The sequence below is a fragment of the Oncorhynchus mykiss genome, chromosome 17 (genome assembly GCF_057628025.1).
Source record: "Oncorhynchus mykiss isolate SJ-2025 chromosome 17, ASM5762802v1, whole genome shotgun sequence".
Classification (NCBI taxonomy): domain Eukaryota; kingdom Metazoa; phylum Chordata; class Actinopteri; order Salmoniformes; family Salmonidae; genus Oncorhynchus; species Oncorhynchus mykiss.
This window is the reverse complement of record NC_143038.1, coordinates 67,127,336-67,141,170: the sequence shown is the minus strand read 5'-3', so window position 1 is coordinate 67,141,170 and position 13,835 is coordinate 67,127,336. Positions and strand designations below refer to the sequence as shown.

General features: G+C 39.5%; 12 non-coding genes across 12 annotated transcripts; all 12 read right to left on the bottom strand.

Moving 5' to 3' along the window:
• Window positions 1–606: 606 nt before the first annotated feature.
• trnae-uuc (transfer RNA glutamic acid (anticodon UUC)) lies at window positions 607–678 on the bottom strand. The gene has a single exon. It is a non-coding gene; the product is annotated as a tRNA-Glu (tRNA).
• An 870-nt stretch (window positions 679–1,548) lies between these two features.
• On the bottom strand, window positions 1,549–1,621 carry trnar-acg (transfer RNA arginine (anticodon ACG)). The gene has a single exon. It is a non-coding gene; the product is annotated as a tRNA-Arg (tRNA).
• A 984-nt stretch (window positions 1,622–2,605) lies between these two features.
• On the bottom strand, window positions 2,606–2,677 carry trnae-uuc (transfer RNA glutamic acid (anticodon UUC)). Its single transcript has one exon. It is a non-coding gene; the product is annotated as a tRNA-Glu (tRNA).
• Window positions 2,678–2,887: 210 nt separating this feature from the next.
• On the bottom strand, window positions 2,888–2,960 carry trnar-acg (transfer RNA arginine (anticodon ACG)). Its single transcript has one exon. It is a non-coding gene; the product is annotated as a tRNA-Arg (tRNA).
• A 984-nt stretch (window positions 2,961–3,944) lies between these two features.
• On the bottom strand, window positions 3,945–4,016 carry trnae-uuc (transfer RNA glutamic acid (anticodon UUC)). The gene has a single exon. It is a non-coding gene; the product is annotated as a tRNA-Glu (tRNA).
• Window positions 4,017–5,556: 1,540 nt separating this feature from the next.
• Window positions 5,557–5,629, bottom strand: trnar-acg (transfer RNA arginine (anticodon ACG)). Its single transcript has one exon. It is a non-coding gene; the product is annotated as a tRNA-Arg (tRNA).
• A 984-nt stretch (window positions 5,630–6,613) lies between these two features.
• trnae-uuc (transfer RNA glutamic acid (anticodon UUC)) lies at window positions 6,614–6,685 on the bottom strand. The gene has a single exon. It is a non-coding gene; the product is annotated as a tRNA-Glu (tRNA).
• Window positions 6,686–9,297: 2,612 nt separating this feature from the next.
• Window positions 9,298–9,369, bottom strand: trnae-uuc (transfer RNA glutamic acid (anticodon UUC)). Its single transcript has one exon. It is a non-coding gene; the product is annotated as a tRNA-Glu (tRNA).
• A 1,272-nt stretch (window positions 9,370–10,641) lies between these two features.
• Window positions 10,642–10,713, bottom strand: trnae-uuc (transfer RNA glutamic acid (anticodon UUC)). Its single transcript has one exon. It is a non-coding gene; the product is annotated as a tRNA-Glu (tRNA).
• A 1,270-nt stretch (window positions 10,714–11,983) lies between these two features.
• Window positions 11,984–12,055, bottom strand: trnae-uuc (transfer RNA glutamic acid (anticodon UUC)). The gene has a single exon. It is a non-coding gene; the product is annotated as a tRNA-Glu (tRNA).
• Window positions 12,056–12,265: 210 nt separating this feature from the next.
• On the bottom strand, window positions 12,266–12,338 carry trnar-acg (transfer RNA arginine (anticodon ACG)). The gene has a single exon. It is a non-coding gene; the product is annotated as a tRNA-Arg (tRNA).
• A 984-nt stretch (window positions 12,339–13,322) lies between these two features.
• On the bottom strand, window positions 13,323–13,394 carry trnae-uuc (transfer RNA glutamic acid (anticodon UUC)). Its single transcript has one exon. It is a non-coding gene; the product is annotated as a tRNA-Glu (tRNA).
• Between the last annotated feature and the right edge of the window lie 441 nt (window positions 13,395–13,835).

Sequence of the window (13,835 nt, the reverse complement as noted above, 5' to 3'; positions counted from 1 at the left end):
GGAAGACAATTACTTTAAAAAAACATCACAGACAAATCCATAAACGTTGAAATGATGCTTGTTGTAATTACAAGCTCCATCTTTTTCTCAGCGATGTTGGAGAAAAGTCCCATATAAAATCAGTCTAAAATGTGTTTGAATCGAGAACTGCCAGACACAATGAAAAGTATACAGTATTTTTCCCAGCTTGATTTTGGTCAAATAAATCTAGTTTTGAGCCAAACAGGAGTCAAATATTCAATCTTCTGACCTGTTATCAGACACGTTATCCATTGCGCCACTGGCCGCACAGCCAAGCTGAAGTCAGGACACACCTAGGCCAGTGTACACAGTCATAGCTTCTGTCACCGACAAGGTTCCTTGGGATTTCTGTTACAGATGCAAATCTTAATTTGATCCTCCTGTTGTTGCATGAATTTTACTGCAGAGCAAGAAATGCAGCCATGAAGTGTATTCAACGTTTAAAAAGCCTTGTATAATTTGAATCTACATAACATGTCACATTTCCTGTTGCTGAGGGAATATTGTTGTGTTGTGTGAAACTGCTGCCAGTTAAAATGCAGTATCTGTTGTTACACAAGTGCATCCCAAACAACAAGATATTCTTTCCCATACCGGGAGTTGAACCCGGGCCACCTGGGTGAAAACCAGGAATCCTAACCTCTAGACCATATGGGAAGACACATACTTAAAATACACATCACAGACAAATCTTTAAATGTTGACATTATGCCTTTTGGATTAAAAGCTACATCTTTTTTTCTCTGAGATGTTGGGGAATGTCCAGATGAAATCAGTCTAAAATGAGTTTGAAGTGAGAACAGCCAGAAGCACTGAAAAGTATACAGTATCAATCCCGGCTTGATTTCAATCAATTAAATATCGAGTCAGCCAGGAGTCGAACCTAGAATCTTCTGATCCGTAGTCAGACACGTTATCCATTGCGCCACTGGCCCCACGTCTAAGCTGAAGTCAGGTCACAGCTAGACCAGTGTACACAGTCATTGTGTCTGTCAACAACAAGGTTCCTTGGTTTTCTGTTTCAGATGCATATCTTAATTTGATCCTCCTGTTGTTGCATGAATTTTACTGAAGAGCAAGAAATGCAAACTTGAAGTGTATTCAATGTTTAAAAAGTCTTGTAAATTATGAATCTACAAAACATGTCACATTTGCTGTTGCTGAGGGAATATTGTTGTGTTGTGTGATTCTGCTGCCAGTTAAAATGTGGTATCTGTTCTTACACAAGTGCATCCCAAATGACAAGATGTTCTTTCCCATACAGGGAGTTCAACCCGGGCGAAAACCAGAAATCCTAAAAGCCAGACCATATGGGAAGACAGTTACTTTAAAAAAACATCACAGACAAATCCATAAACGTTGAAATGATGCTTGTTGTAATTACAAGCTCCATCTTTTTCTCAGCGATGTTGGAGAAAAGTCCCATATAAAATCAGTCTAAAATGTGTTTGAATCGAGAACTGCCAGAAGCACTGAAAAGTATACAGTATCAATCCCGGCTTGATTTCAATCAATTAAATTAAGTATCGAGCCAGCCAGGAGTCGAACCTAGAATCTTCTGATCCGTAGTCAGACACGTTATCCATTGCGCCACTGGCCCCACGTCTAAGCTGAAGTCAGGACACACCTAGGCCAGTGTACACAGTCATAGCTTCTGTCACCGACAAGGTTCCTTGGTTTTCTGTTTCAGATGCATATCTTAATTTGATCCTCCTGTTGTTGCATGAATTTTACTGAAGAGCAAGAAATGCAAACTTGAAGTGTATTCAATGTTTAAAAAGTCTTGTAAATTATGAATCTACAAAACATGTCACATTTGCTGTTGCTGAGGGAATATTGTTGTGTTGTGTGATTCTGCTGCCAGTTAAAATGTGGTATCTGTTCTTACACAAGTGCATCCCAAATGACAAGATGTTCTTTCCCATACTGGGAGTTCAACCCGGGCGAAAACCAGAAATCCTAAAAGCCAGACCATATGGGAAGACAATTACTTTAAAAAAACATCACAGACAAATCCATAAACGTTGAAATGATGCTTGTTGTAATTACAAGCTCCATCTTTTTCTCAGCGATGTTGGAGAAAAGTCCCATATAAAATCAGTCTAAAATGTGTTTGAATCGAGAACTGCCAGACACAATGAAAAGTATACAGTATTTTTCCCAGCTTGATTTTGGTCAAATAAATCTAGTTTTGAGCCAAACAGGAGTCAAATATTCAATCTTCTGACCTGTTATCAGACACGTTATCCATTGCGCCACTGGCCGCACAGCCAAGCTGAAGTCAGGACACACCTAGGCCAGTGTACACAGTCATAGCTTCTGTCACCGACAAGGTTCCTTGGGATTTCTGTTACAGATGCAAATCTTAATTTGATCCTCCTGTTGTTGCATGAATTTTACTGCAGAGCAAGAAATGCAGCAATGAAGTGTATTCAACGTTTAAAATGCCTTGTATAATTTGAATCTACATAACATGTCACATTTCCTGTTGCTGAGGGAATATTGTTGTGTTGTGTGAAACTGCTGCCAGTTAAAATGCAGTATCTGTTGTTACACAAGTGCATCCCAAACAACAAGATATTCTTTCCCATACCGGGAGTTGAACCCGGGCCACCTGGGTGAAAACCAGGAATCCTAACCGCTAGACCATATGGGAAGACACATACTTAAAATACACATCACAGACAAATCTTTAAATGTTGACATTATGCCTTTTGGATTAAAAGCTACATCTTTTTTTCTCTGAGATGTTGGGGAATGTCCAGATGAAATCAGTCTAAAATGAGTTTGAAGTGAGAACAGCCAGAAGCACTGAAAAGTATACAGTATCAATCCCGGCTTGATTTCAATAAATTAAATTAAGTATCGAGCCAGCCAGGAGTCGAACCTAGAATCTTCTGATCCGTAGTCAGACACGTTATCCATTGCGCCACTGGCCCCACGTCTAAGCTGAAGTCAGGTCACAGCTAGACCAGTGTACACAGTCATTGTGTCTGTCAACAACAAGGTTCCTTGGTTTTCTGTTTCAGATGCATATCTTAATTTGATCCTCCTGTTGTTGCATGAATTTTACTGAAGAGCAAGAAATGCAAACTTGAAGTGTATTCAATGTTTAAAAAGTCTTGTAAATTATGAATCTACAAAACATGTCACATTTGCTGTTGCTGAGGGAATATTGTTGTGTTGTGTGATTCTGCTGCCAGTTAAAATGTGGTATCTGTTCTTACACAAGTGCATCCCAAATGACAAGATGTTCTTTCCCATACAGGGAGTTCAACCCGGGCGAAAACCAGAAATCCTAAAAGCCAGACCATATGGGAAGACAGTTACTTTAAAAAAACATCACAGACAAATCCATAAACGTTGAAATGATGCTTGTTGTAATTACAAGCTCCATCTTTTTCTCAGCGATGTTGGAGAAAAGTCCCATATAAAATCAGTCTAAAATGTGTTTGAATCGAGAACTGCCAGACACAATGAAAAGTATACAGTATTTTTCCCAGCTTGATTTTGGTCAAATAAATCTAGTTTTGAGCCAAACAGGAGTCAAATATTCAATCTTCTGACCTGTTATCAGACACGTTATCCATTGCGCCACTGGCCGCACAGCCAAGCTGAAGTCAGGACACACCTAGGCCAGTGTACACAGTCATAGCTTCTGTCACCGACAAGGTTCCTTGGGATTTCTGTTACAGATGCAAATCTTAATTTGATCCTCCTGTTGTTGCATGAATTTTACTGCAGAGCAAGAAATGCAGCAATGAAGTGTATTCAACGTTTAAAATGCCTTGTATAATTTGAATCTACATAACATGTCACATTTCCTGTTGCTGAGGGAATATTGTTGTGTTGTGTGAAACTGCTGCCTGTTAAAATGCAGTATCTGTTGTTACACAAGTGCATCCCAAACAACAAGATATTCTTTCCCATACCAGGAGTTGAACCCGGGCCACCTGGGTGAAAACCAGGAATCCTAACCGCTAGACCATATGGGAAGACACATACTTAAAATACACATCACAGACAAATCTTTAAATGTTGACATTATGCCTTTTGGATTAAAAGCTACATCTTTTTTTCTCTGAGATGTTGGGGAATGTCCAGATGAAATCAGTCTAAAATGAGTTTGAAGTGAGAACAGCCAGAAGCACTGAAAAGTATACAGTATCAATCCCGGCTTGATTTCAATAAATTAAATTAAGTATCGAGCCAGCCAGGAGTCAAACCTAGAATCTTCTGATCCGTAGTCAGACACGTTATCCATTGCGCCACTGGCCCCACGTCTAAGCTGAAGTCAGGTCACAGCTAGACCAGTGTACACAGTCATTGTGTCTGTCAACAACAAGGTTCCTTGGTTTTCTGTTTCAGATGCATATCTTAATTTGATCCTCCTGTTGTTGCATGAATTTTACTGAAGAGCAAGAAATGCAAACTTGAAGTGTATTCAATGTTTAAAAAGTCTTGTAAATTATGAATCTACAAAACATGTCACATTTGCTGTTGCTGAGGGAATATTGTTGTGTTGTGTGATTCTGCTGCCAGTTAAAATGTGGTATCTGTTCTTACACAAGTGCATCCCAAATGACAAGATGTTCTTTCCCATACTGGGAGTTCAACCCGGGCGAAAACCAGAAATCCTAAAAGCCAGACCATATGGGAAGACAGTTACTTTAAAAAAACATCACAGACAAATCCATAAACGTTGAAATGATGCTTGTTGTAATTACAAGCTCCATCTTTTTCTCAGCGATGTTGGAGAAAAGTCCCATATAAAATCAGTCTAAAATGTGTTTGAATCGAGAACTGCCAGACACAATGAAAAGTATACAGTATTTTTCCCAGCTTGATTTTGGTCAAATAAATCTAGTTTTGAGCCAAACAGGAGTCAAATATTCAATCTTCTGACCTGTTATCAGACACGTTATCCATTGCGCCACTGGCCGCACAGCCAAGCTGAAGTCAGGACACACCTAGGCCAGTGTACACAGTCATAGCTTCTGTCACCGACAAGGTTCCTTGGGATTTCTGTTACAGATGCAAATCTTAATTTGATCCTCCTGTTGTTGCATGAATTTTACTGCAGAGCAAGAAATGCAGCAATGAAGTGTATTCAACGTTTAAAATGCCTTGTATAATTTGAATCTACATAACATGTCACATTTCCTGTTGCTGAGGGAATATTGTTGTGTTGTGTGAAACTGCTGCCAGTTAAAATGCAGTATCTGTTGTTACACAAGTGCATCCCAAACAACAAGATATTCTTTCCCATACCGGGAGTTGAACCCGGGCGAAAACCAGAAATCCTAAAAGCCAGACCATATGGGAAGACACATACTTAAAATACACATCACAGACAAATCTTTAAATGTTGACATTATGCCTTTTGGATTAAAAGCTACATCTTTTTTTCTCTGAGATGTTGGGGAATGTCCAGATGAAATCAGTCTAAAATGAGTTTGAAGTGAGAACAGCCAGAAGCACTGAAGAGTATACAGTATCAATGCCGGCTTGATTTCAATCAATTAAATTAAGTATCGAGCCAGCCAGGAGTCGAACCTAGAATCTTCTGATCCGTAGTCAGACACGTTATCCATTGCGCCACTGGCCCCACGTCTAAGCTGAAGTCAGGTCACAGCTAGACCAGTGTACACAGTCATTGTGTCTGTCAACAACAAGGTTCCTTGGTTTTCTGTTTCAGATGCATATCTTAATTTGATCCTCCTGTTGTTGCATGAATTTTACTGAAGAGCAAGAAATGCAAACTTGAAGTGTATTCAATGTTTAAAAAGTCTTGTAAATTATGAATCTACAAAACATGTCACATTTGCTGTTGCTGAGGGAATATTGTTGTGTTGTGTGATTCTGCTGCCAGTTAAAATGTGGTATCTGTTCTTACACAAGTGCATCCCAAATGACAAGATGTTCTTTCCCATACTGGGAGTTCAACCCGGGCGAAAACCAGAAATCCTAAAAGCCAGACCATATGGGAAGACAGTTACTTTAAAAAAACATCACAGACAAATCCATAAACGTTGAAATGATGCTTGTTGTAATTACAAGCTCCATCTTTTTCTCAGCGATGTTGGAGAAAAGTCCCATATAAAATCAGTCTAAAATGTGTTTGAATCGAGAACTGCCAGACACAATGAAAAGTATACAGTATTTTTCCCAGCTTGATTTTGGTCAAATAAATCTAGTTTTGAGCCAAACAGGAGTCAAATATTCAATCTTCTGACCTGTTATCAGACACGTTATCCATTGCGCCACTGGCCGCACAGCCAAGCTGAAGTCAGGACACACCTAGGCCAGTGTACACAGTCATAGCTTCTGTCACCGACAAGGTTCCTTGGGATTTCTGTTACAGATGCAAATCTTAATTTGATCCTCCTGTTGTTGCATGAATTTTACTGCAGAGCAAGAAATGCAGCAATGAAGTGTATTCAACGTTTAAAATGCCTTGTATAATTTGAATCTACATAACATGTCACATTTCCTGTTGCTGAGGGAATATTGTTGTGTTGTGTGAAACTGCTGCCAGTTAAAATGCAGTATCTGTTGTTACACAAGTGCATCCCAAACAACAAGATATTCTTTCCCATACCGGGAGTTGAACCCGGGCCACCTGGGTGAAAACCAGGAATCCTAACCGCTAGACCATATGGGAAGACACATACTTAAAATACTAAAATACACATCACAGACAAATCTTTAAATGTTGACATTATGCCTTTTGGATTAAAAGCTACATCTTTTTTTCTCTGAGATGTTGGGGAATGTCCAGATGAAATCAGTCTAAAATGAGTTTGAAGTGAGAACAGCCAGAAGCACTGAAGAGTATACAGTATCAATGCCGGCTTGATTTCAATCAATTAAATTAAGTATAGAGCCAGCCAGGAGTCGAACCTAGAATCTTCTGATCCGTAGTCAGACACGTTATCCATTGCGCCACTGGCCCCACGTCTAAGCGGAAGTCAGGTCACAGCTAGACTAGTGTACACAGTCATTGTGTCTGTCAACAACAAGGTTCCTTGGTTTTCTGTTTCAGATGCATATCTTAATTTGATCCTCCTGTTGTTGCATGAATTTTACTGAAGAGCAAGAAATGCAAACTTGAAGTGTATTCAATGTTTAAAAAGTCTTGTAAATTATGAATCTACAAAACATGTCACATTTGCTGTTGCTGAGGGAATATTGTTGTGTTGTGTGATTCTGCTGCCAGTTAAAATGTGGTATCTGTTCTTACACAAGTGCATCCCAAATGACAAGATGTTCTTTCTCATACTGGGAGTTCAACCCGGACGAAAACCAGGAATCCTAAAAGCCATACCATATGGGAAGACAGTTACTTAAAAAAACATCACAGACAAATCCATAAACGTTGAAATTATGCTTGTTGTATTACAAGCTCCATCTTTTTTCTCAGAGATGTTGGAGAAAAGTCCCATATAAAATCAGTCTAAAATGTGTTTGAATCGAGAACTGCCAGACACAATGAAAAGTACACAGTATTTTTCCCAGCTTGATTTTGGTCAAATAAATCTAGTTTTGAGCCAAACAGGAGTCAAATATTCAATCTTCTGACCTGTTATCAGACACGTTATCCATTGCGCCACTGGCCGCACAGCCAAGCTGAAGTCAGGACACACCTAGGCCAGTGTACACAGTCATAGCTTCTGTCACCGACAAGGTTCCTTGGGATTTCTGTTACAGATGCAAATCTTAATTTGATCCTCCTGTTGTTGCATGAATTTTACTGCAGAGCAAGAAATGCAGCCATGAAGTGTATTCAACGTTTAAAAAGCCTTGTATAATTTGAATCTACATAACATGTCACATTTCCTGTTGCTGAGGGAATATTGTTGTGTTGTGTGAAACTGCTGCCAGTTAAAATGCAGTATCTGTTGTTACACAAGTGCATCCCAAACGACAAGCTTTTCTTTCCCATACCGGGAGTTGAACCCGGGCCACCTGGGTGAAAACCAGGAATACTAACCGCTAGACCATATGGGAAGACACATACTTAAAATACACATCACAGACAAATCTTTAAATGTTGACATTATGCCTGTTGGATTAAAAGCTACATCTTTTTTTCTCTGAGATGTTGGGGAATGTCCAGATGAAATCAGTCTAAAATGAGTTTGAAGTGAGAACAGCCAGAAGCACTGAAGAGTATACAGTATCAATGCCGGCTTGATTTCAATCAATTAAATTAAGTATCGAGCCAGCCAGGAGTCTAACCTAGAATCTTCTGATCCGTAGTCAGACACGTTATCCATTGCGCCACTGGCCCCACGTCTAAGCTGAAGTCAGGTCACAGCTAGACTAGTGTACACAGTCATTGTGTCTGTCAACAACAAGGTTCCTTGGTTTTCTGTTTCAGATGCATATCTTAATTTGATCCTCCTGTTGTTGCATGAATTTTACTGAAGAGCAAGAAATGCAAACTTGAAGTGTATTCAATGTTTAAAAAGTCTTGTAAATTATGAATCTACAAAACATGTCACATTTGCTGTTGCTGAGGGAATATTGTTGTGTTGTGTGATTCTGCTGCCAGTTAAAATGTGGTATCTGTTCTTACACAAGTGCATCCCAAATGACAAGATGTTCTTTCCCATACTGGGAGTTCAACCTGGGCGAAAAACAGGAATCCTAAAAGCCAGACCATATGGGAAGACAGTTACTTAAAAAAACATCACAGACAAATCCATAAACGTTGAAATTATGCTTGTTGTATTACAAGCTCCATCTTTTTTCTCAGAGATGTTGGAGAAAAGTCCCATATAAAATCAGTCTAAAATGTGTTTGAATCGAGAACTGCCAGACACAATGAAAAGTACACAGTATTTTTCCCAGCTTGATTTTGGTCAAATAAATCTAGTTTTGAGCCAAACAGGAGTCAAATATTCAATCTTCTGACCTGTTATCAGACACGTTATCCATTGCGCCACTGGCCGCACAGCCAAGCTGAAGTCAGGACACACCTAGGCCAGTGTACACAGTCATAGCTTCTGTCACCGACAAGGTTCCTTGGGATTTCTGTTACAGATGCAAATCTTAATTTGATCCTCCTGTTGTTGCATGAATTTTACTGCAGAGCAAGAAATGCAGCCATGAAGTGTATTCAACGTTTAAAAAGCCTTGTATAATTTGAATCTACATAACATGTCACATTTCCTGTTGCTGAGGGAATATTGTTGTGTTGTGTGAAACTGCTACCAGTTAAAATGCAGTATCTGTTGTTACACAAGTGCATCCCAAACAACAAGCTTTTCTTTCCCATACCGGGAGTTGAACCCGGGCCACCTGGGTGAAAACCAGGAATCCTAACCGCTAGACCATATGGGAAGACACATACTTAAAATACACATCACAGACAAATCTTTAAATGTTGACATTATGCCTGTTGAATTAAAAGCTACATCTTTTTTTTCTCTGAGATGTTGGGGAATGTCCAGATGAAATCAGTCTAAAATGAGTTTGAAGTGAGAACAGCCAGAGGCACTGAGAAGTATACAGTATCAATCCCGGATTGATTTCAATCAATTAAACATTAAGTATCAAGGCAGCAAGGAGTCGAAACTAGAATATTCTGATCCGTAGTCAGACACGTTATACATCGCGCCACTGGCTCCACGTCTAAGCTGAAGTCAGGTCACAGCTAGACCAGTGTACACAGTCATTGCGTCTGTCAACAACAAGGTTCCTTGGTTTTCTGTTTCAGATGCATATCTTAATTTGATCCTCCTGTTGTTGCATGAATTTTACTGCAGAGCAAGAAATGCAAACTTGAAGTGTATTCAATGTTTAAAAAGTCTTGTAAATTATGAATCTACAAAACATGTCACATTTCCTGTTGCTGAGGGAATATTGTTGTGTTGTGTGATTCTGCTGCCAGTTAAAATGTGGTATCTGTTCTTACACAAGTGCATCCCAAATGACAAGATGTTCTTTCCCATACTGGGAGTTGAACCCGGGCGAAAAACAGGAATCCTAAAAGCCAGACCATATGGGAAGACAGTTACTTTAAAAAAACATCACAGACAAATCCATAAACGTTGAAATTATGCTTGTTGTAATTACAAGCTCCATCTTTTTCTCAGAGATGATGGAGAAAAGTCCCATATAAAATCAGTCTAAAATGTGTTTGAATCTAGAACTGCCAGACACAATGAAAAGTATACAGTATTTTTCCCAGCTTGATTTTGGTCAAATAAATCTAGTTTTGAGCCAAACAGGAGTCAAATATTCAATTTTCTGACCTGTTATCAGACACGTTATCCATTGCGCCACTGGCCGCACAGCCAAGCTGAAGTCAGGACACACCTAGGCCAGTGTACACAGTCATAGCTTCTGTCACCGACAAGGTTCCTTGGGATTTCTGTTACAGATGCAAATCTTAATTTTCTTAACTCCTGTTGTTGCATGAATTTTACTGCAGAGCAAGAAATGCAGCCATGAAGTGTATTCAACGTTTAAAAAGCCTTGTATAATTTGAATCTACATAACATGTCACATTTCCTGTTGCTGAGGGAATATTGTTGTGTTGTGTGAAACTGCTACCAGTTAAAATGCAGTATCTGTTGTTACACAAGTGCATCCCAAACAACAAGCTTTTCTTTCCCATACCGGGAGTTGAACCCAGGCCACCTGGGTGAAAACCAGGAATCCTAACCGCTAGACCATATGGGAAGACACATACTTAAAATACACATCACAGACAAATCTTTAAATGTTGACATTATGCCTGTTGAATTAAAAGCTACATCTTTTTTTTCTCTGAGATGTTGGGGAATGTCCAGATGAAATCAGTCTAAAATGAGTTTGAAGTGAGAACAGCCAGAGGCACTGAGAAGTATACAGTATCAATCCCGGATTGATTTCAATCAATTAAACATTAAGTATCAAGGCAGCAAGGAGTCGAACCTAGAATATTCTGATCCGTAGTCAGACACGTTATACATCGCGCCACTGGCTCCACGTCTAAGCTGAAGTCAGGTCACAGCTAGACCAGTGTACACAGTCATTGCGTCTGTCAACAACAAGGTTCCTTGGTTTTCTGTTTCAGATGCATATCTTAATTTGATCCTCCTGTTGTTGCATGAATTTTACTGCAGAGCAAGAAATGCAAACTTGAAGTGTATTCAATGTTTAAAAAGTCTTGTAAATTATGAATCTACAAAACATGTCACATTTTCTGTTGCTGAGGGAATATTGTTGTGTTGTGTGATTCTGCTGCCAGTTAAAATGTGGTATCTGTTCTTACACAAGTGCATCCCAAATGACAAGATGTTCTTTCCCATACTGGGAGTTGAACCCGGGCGAAAAACAGGAATCCTAAAAGGAAGACCATATGGGAAGACAGTTACTTTAAAAAAACATCACAGACAAATCCATAAACGTTGAAATGATGCTTGTTGTAATTACAAGCTCCATCTTTTTCTCAGAGATGATGGAGAAAAGTCCCATATAAAATCAGTCTAAAATGTGTTTGAATCTAGAACTGCCAGACACAATGAAAAGTATACAGTATTTTTCCCAGCTTGATTTTGGTCAAATAAATCTAGTTTTGAGCCAAACAGGAGTCAAATATTCAATTTTCTGACCTGTTATCAGACATGTTATCCATTGCGCCACTGGCCGCACAGCCAAGCTGAAGTCAGGACACACCTAGGCCAGTGTACACAGTCATAGCTTCTGTCACCGACAAGGTTCCTTGGGATTTCTGTTACAGATGCAAATCTTAATTTGATCCTCCTGTTGTTGCATGAATTTTACTGCAGAGCAAGAAATGCAGCCATGAAGTGTATTCAACGTTTAAAAAGCCTTGTATAATTTGAATCTACATAAAATGTCACATTTCCTGTTGCTGAGGGAATATTGTTGTGTTGTGTGAAACTGCTGCCAGTTAAAATGCAGTATCTGTTGTTACACAAGTGCATCCCAAACGACAAGATATTCTTTCCCATACCGGGAGTTGAACCCGGGCCACCTGGGTGAAAACCAGGAATCCTAACCGCTAGACCATATGGGAAGACACATACTTAAAATACACATCACAGACAAATCTTTAAATGTTGACATGATGCCTGTTGGATTAAAAGCTACATCTTTTTTTCTCTGAGATGTTGGGGAATGTCCAGATGAAATCAGTCTAAAATGAGTTTGAAGTGAGAACAGCCAGAAGCACTGAAAAGTATTCAGTATCAATCCCGGCTTGATTTCAATCAATTAAATTAAGTGTCGAGCCAGCCAGGAGTCGAACCTAGAATCTTCTGATCCGTAGTCAGACACGTTATCCATTGCGCCACTGGCCCCACGTCTAAGCCGAAGTCAGGTCACAGCTAGACCAGTGTACACAGTCATTGCGTCTGTCAACAACAAGGTTCCTTGGTTTTCTGTTTCAGATGCATATCTTAATTTGATCCTCCTGTTGTTGCATGAATTTTACTGCAGAGCAAGAAATGCAAACTTGAAGTGTATTCAATGTTTAAAAAGTCTTGTAAATTATGAATCTACAAAACATGTCACATTTGCTGTTGCTGAGGGAATATTGTTGTGTTGTGTGATTCTGCTGCCAGTTAAAATGTGGTATCTGTTCTTACACAAGTGCATCCCAAATGACAAGATGTTCTTTCCCATACTGGGAGTTCAACCCGGGCGAAAACCAGGAATCCTTAAAGCCAGACCATATGGGAAGACAGTTACTTAAAAAAAACATCACAGACAAATCCATAAACGTTGAAATGATGCTTGTTGTGATTACAAGCTCCATCTTTTTCTCAGAGATGTTGGAGAAAAGTCCCATATAAAATCAGTCTAAAATGTGTTTGAATCGAGGACTGCCAGACACAATGAAAAGTATACAGTATTTTTCCCAGCTTGATTTTGGTCAAATAAATCTAGTTTTGAGCCAAACAGGAGTCAAATATTCAATCTTCTGACCTGTTATCAGACACGTTATCCATTGCGCCACTGGCCGCACAGCCAAGCTGAAGTCAGGACACACCTAGGCCAGTGTACACAGTCATAGCTTCTGTCACCGACAAGGTTCCTTGGGATTTCTGTTACAGATGCAAATCTTAATTTGATCCTCCTGTTGTTGCATGAATATTACTGCGGAGCAAGAAATGCAGCCATGAAGTCTATTCAACGTTTAAAATGCCTTGTATAATTTGAATCTACATAACATGTCACATTTCCTGTTGCTGAGGGAATATTGTTGTGTTGTGTGAAACTGCTGCCAGTTAAAATGCAGTATCTGTCATTACACAAGTGCATCCCAAACGACAAGATATTCTTTCCCATACCGGGAGTTGAACCCGGGACACCTAGGTGAAAACCAGGAATCCTAACCGCTAGACCATATGGGAAGACACATACTTAAAATACACATCACAGACAAATCTTTAAATGTTGACATTATGCCTGTTGGATTAAAAGCTACATCTTTTTTTTCTCTGAGATGTTGGGGAATGTCCAGATGAAATCAGTCTAAAATGAGTTTGAAGTGAGAACAGCCAGAAGCACTGAAAAGTATACAGTATCAATCCCGGCTTGAATTCAATCAATTAAATTACGTATTGAGCCAGCCAGGAGTCAAACCTAGAATCTTCTGATCCGTAGTCAGACACGTTATCCATTGCGCCACTGGCCCCACGTCTAAGTTGAAGTCAGGTCACAGCTAGACCAGTGTACACAGTCATTGCGTCTGTCAACAACAAGGTTCCTTGGTTTTCTGTTTCAGATGCATATCTTAATTTGATCCTCCTGTTGTTGCATGAATTTTACTGCAGAGCAAGAAATGCAAACTT